Source organism: Dipodomys merriami, unplaced genomic scaffold (assembly GCF_024711535.1).
Source record: "Dipodomys merriami isolate MVZ:Mamm:240054 unplaced genomic scaffold, mDipMer1.0.p SCAF_3, whole genome shotgun sequence".
Taxonomy (NCBI): domain Eukaryota; kingdom Metazoa; phylum Chordata; class Mammalia; order Rodentia; family Heteromyidae; genus Dipodomys; species Dipodomys merriami.
The window spans coordinates 17,861,093-17,870,959 of NW_027204492.1; the positions used below are offsets into that span (position 1 = coordinate 17,861,093).

The window sequence follows — 9,867 nt, forward strand, 5'->3', positions numbered from 1 at the left end:
TTATCTAATTTTTTCCTCATTTTTTCCTTCTCTCTTTTCTTCAGCCCTTATATCTTCTATGATATACTTTGGAAAGTGCATTTTCAAATGGTATTTGTTAATGATTTAATGTGAGTTGTAGATGATGGGACACATTGGATAGTGGCATATGCTTCCAATGCGGCTGTCTTACATCATCCAATTTTCTCTTATTTTATTTTCACTTCAAGGATATCCAAAAAGTTTTTTTAAAAGTCAAGAATTATTCTCAGCTTGTGCCAATGGAGAATTCATCTATAGATACTGGATTTATCCTTCTTGGTATGACTGATAATCCTCAGCTTGCAGTCCTGCTACTTGGAGTCTTCTTTATTGTTTATGTGGTCACTGTATTGGGGAACCTAGGCTTGGTAGTCCTGATTAGGGTAAGTCCCCGCCTCCATACTCCCATGTACTTTTTCCGCTCTAATCTGTCCTTCCTTGATTTCTGTTTCTCTTCCATTACAACCCCTAAGACTTTGGAAAGTTTGTTATCTAAACTGCAAGTTATTCCTTTCTTTGCATGTGTGACTCAAATGATTTGTTTATAATCTTTGCCTCTGCTGAATGCAATATTTTGGCTTCCATGGCCTATGACCGCTATACAGCCATCTGTCATCCACTGCTCTACCATCATGTCAAAAAAACATTGTCTCCGCATGGTAGTAGTATGCTACCTTGGTGGGTTAGTTAATATTGTTGCTGTAACAACTTCCATCACACAACTATCATTCTGCCAACCACATGGCATCCCACACTTCTTCTGTGATATTCCCCCACTGTAAGCACTGGCTTGTTCAAACCCCTGGCTGTTGCTGGTTGTTGGATGTGGAGGATTTGCCCTGGTAACTTGTATTGTGGTGATTTTTGTCTCTTACATATCGATACTTGTGACTATCCTGGGAATTCCCTCATCTTCTGGAAAACAGAAGGGCTTCTCCACCTGTGCCTGCCACTTGACTGCTGTTGGCCTATACTATGGGACAAGTATGTACACTTACTTACAGCACTCTCAACATGGCTCCAAGGCTGGAAATCAAATGCTCTCAGTGTTTTACACAATGATGATTCCCATGCTAAATCTTCTCATATATAGTTTGAGAAATCAAGAAGTGAAAGCTGCCTACTAAAATTATTGAGATATAACCTCTGATCTTCTGCTGTGTACCTCAAGAATATAATAGGTCTAATAAAGACTTGCTCACGTTTTATTCAGTGTTTCCTTTGCCTACAAATGAAACCTTGTTAGGAAGAATTCAATTGCTCTGGCAGTTTAGAGGAACAGAGGGAAATTATATGAACAAAATAATATGCACTTCCTGATGAGAAATATTGAAGAAGAAAATATGTAATTTTGTGCAAATAAATTTGCTAATCTGACCATTGAACCTGTATGTATGATAGTATTGGATAGAAGTTAAACTAACGCCAACATATCAAGAAAGTTAAAACATACATAATTTCATAAAAATTACAGAAGAAAGAATGGATGGTAACTGAGATACAATAACCTTACTACCCTGTACATGTGCTTACATCATGAATTTATTTGGTGCACTTTGAACTGAATTTCAGTCTAACTCTTTTATAAGGACTCAGAAGACTCGAATTGCTGTGTTTTTGTTTTTGTTTTTGTTTTTGGGTCCTGTCGTGGGGCCTGAACTCAGGGCCTGGGCGCTGTCCCTCAGCTCTTCAGCTCAAGGCTAGCGCTCTACCCCTTGAGCCACAGCGCCACCTCCGGCTTTTTTTCTTTTTGCTTATGTGGTGCTGGGGAATCTAATCCAGGGCCTCAGGCATGCAAGGCAAGCGCTCTACCACTGAGCTACCTTCCAAGCCCCAATTGCTGTGTTTTTATACAGGAGTTATTAGGTATAATTATTGAGTTTGCCATAAATACATTTTTTGGGGGTCCAGTCGTGGGGCCTGAACTCTGGGCCTGGGTTCTGTCTCTCAGCTCTTCAGCTCAAGGCTAGCGCTCTACCACGTGAGCCACAGCACCACTTCTGGCTTTTTTCTTTTTTTATTTATTTTTTATTGTGAAAATACTGTACAGAGGGGTAACAATTACATGGGCAAGATAATGAGTACATTTCTTATCAAGCATTGTAGCCTCCTCCTTTGTTTCTCCTTCCCATCCTTTCCCAGCCTCCCCCCGTCCCCCCATCCAATCCTCCCCCAACCACCAAAGTTGTAAAGCTCATTTTCGACATGACAACTTGTACTTCTCATTGTTGCAATGGGTCAACCTGTATCCTTATTTAAACGACTTGTTTTTCCCCTTCCCCTCCACAAATTATACCAACATCAAATACAGTGAAAGCAGGGGTTATACTGTGGAGGAGGGACATACAAAGCAACAAACAGATAATCTTATAAATGTGTTAGAAACAAATGCATGAAAGAAAAAAAACATTTGAATACATATCTTAGGGTTCATTTTCCTAACATCACCTTATCTGACCTTTTCTGCTTGACTCAATCATATACTAGATAGGCTTTTTCTTTTTGCTTATGTGGTTCTGAGAAATTGAACCCAAGGCCTCAGGCATGCAAGGCAAGCATTCTACCACTGAGCCACCTTCCCAGCCCCCATAAATACATTTTAAACACAATGATAATCAGCCAAAAAAGGAATGGGTTTTCAAATTAGAATTTGAAGAGAATGTATTAAAGACACAATTGATAATTTCTTATTGGGATCTCCAGTCTCAAATTGCAGCTGTACTTTTTTTGTATGTGATTTTTAGTGAATATGTAAATTTTGACCGAACAATGTAACAGACATTGTCATTTTTTAATGTATGCCCAATAGGCAATGCAAGTATAAGTACATCCCCTAATTAATTCACTAATCCATGGCTATTCATCAGAATTTATAATAATGTAACAAATTCATGGATATTGTTATCCTACCCAAACATGTTGACTAATGGACTGCAATTGTAAATCAATGATAGAGCATTTATGTGTTTAGCATGCATGAAGCTCTGAGCACAATCCTAGCACAAAAAAATGATCCATAAAACCTTACTGTCCTATGTCTAAAATATATAAGCGTTTAATATATTTTCATTTTATAGAGAAGAAACTAAGCATAGAAAGTAGAAAGTAACCTAAATCTAGCAACCAGTGGGAAGAGATAATCAAATTAGGCCAAGGTTAAAAGAAAACCAAAAATAGAGTGAAGCATTGAGGCCAGCCTTGGCTACATAGCTAAGACCGTGTCTGTAAAACAAAAGAAACAGAGGAAACCCACACCAACAACAATAACAAAACCAAAGTATGATTTATCTACATCTACAATCACATACAATCCATGGACTCCAAGAACAGTGTAATTTTTGACCTCTAGTCCAAGAAACTGTGTAGCCATAGTAGCCATCAACCATGAACATCCAAACCCTATGGTTTTAACAGCTGTTGTTGGGATTACTGCATAGCCACGTGAAAGCCATTTTCCCTAGAGCTCCAGATCCATATGTATGTATGCAGCTGCCAACTGGAACCTGTACCTGAGGCAGTTGAAACCTTTACATTTCAAAATTGCACCCTTTCTAAACCTTCTCTTCTTCTTCCCATGTCCCATCCAAGTGAATTATATCACGCAGGTTTTTGAGCCCCAAACCCGAGTCAATTCCTCAACTCCCTGCATTCAATCATGAACCAATTCTACTAATTCCCTCTTCCAAATGCTTCTTGGATTAGCGCCTTTTTCACTTCCCCTAGCACTGTGAAAGATCCAAGATATGATTCTCTCTTATTTTTTCGTTCTGTTTTTTGTTGGGGGGGGGCTGGGATTAGCTGGTCTCATATCCTTTCTTCCTGAATCTACCCTGGATTATATCAAATCTGTTTCACATGACCATAGTGGTTAAATGCAGGTCCAATCACAGCAGTCCTCTCTCATCCTTCACAGCTTAAAACCTTTCTGTGTCACCCTTTGTGAGTGAAATAAATTTCAAACTCCTAATACAGCATATAAATATCACCGTTCCCTAAGTCCAACCAATCTTTATAGTCAAAACTGTAAATCCCAACTTCTTTTTCAGGTAGCTTTACTTGATGTTTCAGGGAGAAATAAGAGTCAGATTCTTTCTTTCCATTCATTTTGCATGTTATTATTATACCTTAGGATATTTGGCTGTTTAATAAAATTCGCAGCATTTTTCTGAATTTCTATTTTGCAGTTAGGCTGAAACCCTTTGGAAGTAGAGGCATGTCAGGCTAATTTCCTCATCTCCAACCACTGGTCTAACATACATTCTAATAGCCTTAGTAAAGGTTCAAAACACATTATAGCATTGAAATTCACTCACAACTTTTCTTATTCAGTCCACTTTCTCCAATGGGCATTGTTATATCCTGTTGTGTAATGAAGACAAAATAGAAACTCTTACCTTCAGGAGTATCAGATTTTAGCTTCCCCTCAGGGTTTTGTGGATGGTTCTCGTCACTCCACAGTAGGGAAGCTAAACTGCTTTTCCTTCATTTACTTTACTTTCACTTCACCACTGACTTCAATCCCATGTCCCTCAATGGATTTTTGCTTTTTTCTATTCTCTGGCAATAGAAAATGGCAGATTTCTTTCTCAAATAAGGAATCATCTTTTTGTGGAACAAAAGGTTAGGGACTCTCCAGATCAGAAGCCAGAGGTAAGTGGACTCAGAGAGAATTAAGAATGATGGGTTATGAAGTTTCTTTTACAAATATGATTTTATCAGGAAAGCAATTCCTTTTGTAATAGCCTCACAAAAATAAACTTCCTAGGAGTTAACTAAAGAAGTAAAGGACCTCTATGATGCAAACTTTAAAAACCTAAAAAAAGAAATTAAAGCAGAACTTAGGACATGGAAAAACCTCCTATGCTCCTGGATTGGGAGGATTAACATCGTGAAAATGGCAATACTGCCAAAAGCTGTCTACAAATTTAATGTGATACCTATCAATATTCCAACTTCATTCTTCAATTAAAAAGAAGAAGCAACCCTAAAATTCATATGGAACAATAAAAGACCCCAAAGAGGAAAAACAATCCTTAGCCGAAAGAACAGTGCTGGAGGAATATTAATATCAAACGTCAAACTCTACTAAAATGTCATAGTAATCAAAACAGTTTGGTACTGGCACAAGAACAGACCTCAGGACCAATGGAATAGAACTGAAGACCCAAAAATGCACCCACAGACCGATACCCACCTAATCTTCAATAAGTTAGCTAAAAAAGTAGAATGGTAGAAAGACAGCCTCTTCAGTAAATGGGGTTGGCAAAATTGGTTAAACACCTGTAGTTTAACCAAAATTGGTTAAACTAAAGCTAGGTCCCTATATATCATTCTGCACCAGAATCAACTCCAAATTGATCAAAGACCTCAAAGTCAAAGCAGACACCACGAAAACATTACAGGAAGGAATAAGGGAAACTCTAGGGCTCCTTGGCACAGGCCAAAATTTTCTTAATAGAAACCCAGAAACACAACAAATCAAAGAAAGGTTGGACAAATGGGATTGCATAAAACTGCAGAGCTTCTGCATGGCAAAAGATATAGCTAGCAAGATCAATAGGAAGCGCATGTCTTGGGAGAAGATTTTCACTAGCCATACAATGGACAAGGGTCTCATATCTAAAATATACCTGGAACTGAAAAAATTAAATCCCTCAACAACAAATCCTCAAAGACTGAAAAAATTAAATCCCTCAACAACAAATCCTCAAAGAAACAACTGCCCAATAAATAAGTGGGCTAAAGACTTAAAGAGAAACTTCTCTGAAGAGTAAAGAATGATGGCCAATAGACACATGAAGAAATGCTCAACCTCCCTAGCCATAAAAGAAATGCAAATCAAAACAACATTGACATGCCACCTCACCCCAGTTAGAATGGCTATAAACCAGAACTCTAATAACAACAGATGCTGGAGGGGTTGTGGACAGAAGGGAACCTTACTGCATTGTTGGTGGGAATGTAAACTTGTTCAACCACTTTGGAAAGCAGTATGGAGGTTCCTCAAAAGACTCCATATCGAGCTCCCCTATGACCCATCAATCCTACTTTTGGGCATTTACACGAATGATCACAAACAAGACCACACTAAAACTACCAACACAACTATGTTTATTGAAGCATTATTTACCATAGCTAAGATATGGAACCAATCCAGATGCCCCTCAATAGATGAATGGATCAAGAAAATGTGGTATATATACACAATTGAATTCTATGCCTCCATCAGAAAGAATGACATTGTCCCACTTGTTAGGAAATGGAAAGGCTTGGAAAAAATTATGTTAAGTGAAGTAAGCCAGGCCCAAACAAACATAGGTCCCATGGTTTCTCTTATTTGCAATAACTAGTATAAGTCTGAGTCAAGCAGAAAAGGGCAGATAAGTTGATGTTAGGGAAATGAACCCTAAGATATGCATTCAAATGTTTTTTTTCTTTCATGAAATTGTTTCTAAAAAATTTATAAGATTATTTCTTTGTTGCTTTGTATGTCCCTCCCCCACTGTATAACCCCTGGTTTCACTGTATTTGTGGGCAGTATAATTTGTGGAGGGGAAGGGAAAAAACAAACCATTTAAATAGGGATACAGGTGGACCCACTGCAACAATGAGATATACAAGTCATTATGTCCAAACGAACTTTACAACTTTGGTGGGGGGAGGAGGTAAATTAGGTGGGGGTCGGGGGAAGGATGGGAAGGGATGGGAAGGAAAAGCAAAGGAGGAGGCTACAATGCTTGATAAGAAATGTACTCATTATCTTGCCCATAAATTGTAACCCTTCTGTACAGTATTTTCACAATAAAAAAAAGAATGATGTTTAGATATTGGTGGGTGTTGCGTTGAATTTGTAGAAGCTTTTGGCAGCATTGCCATTTTCACAATGTTAATACTCCCAAACCAGCTACATGGGAGGTTTTACCACTTCCTTGAATCCATTTTAATTTCTATGCTTCCATCCGAAAGAATGACCACACCCCATTCATAAGAAAATAGATTTGGAAAAAATCATATTAATGAAGTAAGCCAGACTCAAAGAAGCATAGGCTCCATAGTTTCCTTCATCCATACTAATTAGTATATGTCTAGCATAGTCCTAGCAGAGGATCACAGGTGATCAATAGCTATGTACACATGGCCATATAAAATGATGCTAATCAAAATGAGCTCCAAGATATGGAAACAAGAGTTTTTTTAATGTATTGTATGAAGTTATTTCTTTTTTCATTTCCACTGCCTTTGATTATGGTAGCTTGTGTTTTGCATATACATTTCTCTGATTTGGGGAAGGGTAGGGATATAACAAAATGGTGATACAAAGGACAAAATGAATCAATGCAACAGCAATATTCACAAAACACTATGTTGGAAATGAACTTGGTGGGAGGAGAGTTGAGGGGGAGGGAAAGTGGGAGAAAACAAGGGAGAGGGTAACACTGTTCAAGAAATGTCCTCATTGCCTTACTTACGTAACTGTAACCCTTCTGTATATTAGCTTTATGTTAGCATAAACCAAAATTTAAAAAAATCCTCACTTCCATTTCTTTGGAGTCCATTTTGATAACCATAATTTTATATGTTCGTATGCACATAGCTATTGAGCCATTGTGATCCTCTCCTAAGAATATCTTCCTATGTTCTCACTATGTGATGCTTAGAGTGAGGAGGTTATACCTTTAGGTTCCTCCTCTAAGAGTATCTTCCTTTAGTCTGACAGATTATTAAGTTCTTAGTAATTGGAATACTTGATTATCAGTGCAAACCAAAAGTACAAACAAACAAGAAAATTAAAATGTTTGAATGAAGGAAGTCTGATACATACCCTACCTGGCTCTTACTTGTTCTTCCTTGAGGAACCTCTCCAGAAATTCAATGATGGAAAACACTAGGTTAAAGAAACCTGTTATTTTTCACAGTGTCCCTAAGGAAAAGTAATGTATGGTGATTACTCAGTCACTGACAGAGGCAGAACTGGAATTCAGCTTTCCTGATTCATAACCCTAGAGTACTGTCTATTTAAATCCTTTTATGTGGTATAATCCTCAATACAGCTGGGAATACAGGATTATGTGGGCCTTATCAGTTTGAACAGCAAATACAAACTTGCCATCTATTTCCTTGACATGCCAAAGTCTCTCTCCTCATAAACAGTCCCAGAAAAGCTAGAGAAAGGTACAAATTCATCAGCTGTTGTCATTTCTACCAAGAATCTGATAGGCTTTGGAGTATACCAAAATACTTTATTAATGAACAGTCCTTAAAGTGAGGACTGCCTGTATAACTTTTTTTTTTTTTTTTGTCGGTCGTGGGGCTTGAACTCTGGGCCTGGGCGCTGCCCCTCAGCTCTTCAGCTCAAGGCGAGCGCTCTACCACTTGAGCTACAGCGCCACTTCCGGTTTTCTGGTGGTTTATTGGAGATAGGAGTCTCACGCTCTCTCCTGCCCGGGCTGGCTTTGAACCGCGATCCTCAGATCTCAGCCTCCTGAGTAGCTAGGATTACAGGCGTGAGCCACCAGCGCCCGGCTGCCTGTATAACTTTTATATCTAGTGCAAAGTATATATATATATATATATATATATATATATATATATATATATATATACCCATTTTTCAAGCAGTAGGAAAAAGTTCTACTGAAGCTACTGAAATACAAAGTCTTTTCCTTTTTTCTATAGTGTTTCATGGTGTTTTAAATTTACTGCTTAATTCCATACCCTTTCAGGCACAAGGTTGCTTGTGAGGCAGGTGCAGACTGTCATAGATGTCCAATGACACTGTCCCATGATTCAGGACATATACCCTATCACCTGCTGGACAGATGCAATATACCTTAGACAGGGAGGAGGAAGTCTATCCATGAAAATCCGCTTTCTATAAACAGGCTTTTTCTATACACTAATGTTATTTTAATTTCTTCCTAGGATGTACCAGGTACCTGGATTCAGGTGAGTCATGCCGTAGGCACTACTGAGTCACCTACAAAAGGCAATATGATACTGACCTTCTGTGTCTTGGGTAGCTGTTAGTATGTCTAACCATAAGATTTTGCAGTGTCTGAGCTTAATCTTCCTTGTGTTACTTGCTTAGGCCCCTACAAGTAGAGAGATGCAGTAGTCAGTGGTTGGGATGAGGAGGGAAGTTTATAAAAGGTGATATAAGGTCATTGATTCTAAAGGGTCAGAGAGTGAAAAGTCAAGATCCCAGGGAGTTTGGGAAATGGACCAAACCAGGACTGAATTCTGTTTTGTTGTCGTTGTTGTTATAATGTTCTTGTGTTTACTCTTATTTTATTTTCATTAAATATATTTTTATTGTAAAGATACTATGCAGAAAGGTTACAGTTACATGAATAAGGTAATGACTACATTTTCTACTGAGCATTGTTATCCCCTCCTTTGTTTTTCCCCTACTGTCCCTTCCCTCCCCACCTCCCCAACTCCTCCCTCCCCCTTGCCAAAGTTGTAAAGTTTGTTTTCAACATAGTGTCTTGAACATCTCATTGTTACAATGGGTCAGGCTGTATCCTTATTCCAGCATTTTGTAATTTCCCTTCACCTCCCCAAATTAGCAAAATGTATATACAAGATGCAGGGCACCAGAATCAAATACATTGGAAATGGGTTATACCATGGGAGAAAAACAAAAAAAAATCACATAGTAGTTTATAAGTACATTAAAAACAATAGCAAGAAAGAGAAAACCTTTTGTGTCCCTATATTGGGGTTCATTTCTCTTACCCTCATCTTATATGGTCATATATACATAGCTTTTGAACTTTTCTGCATGTCTTAGACATATACTAGTTATTGCAAATAAGGGAAACCATGGAACCTATGTTTCTTTGG

At 38.2% G+C, this 9,867-nt stretch overlaps 1 pseudogene; it reads left to right on the top strand.

The window, feature by feature from the left end:
• The first annotated feature begins 260 nt into the window (after positions 1-260).
• On the top strand, positions 261-1,148 carry LOC138839742 (olfactory receptor 5J3-like; annotated as a pseudogene).
• The last annotated feature ends 8,719 nt before the right edge of the window (positions 1,149-9,867 follow it).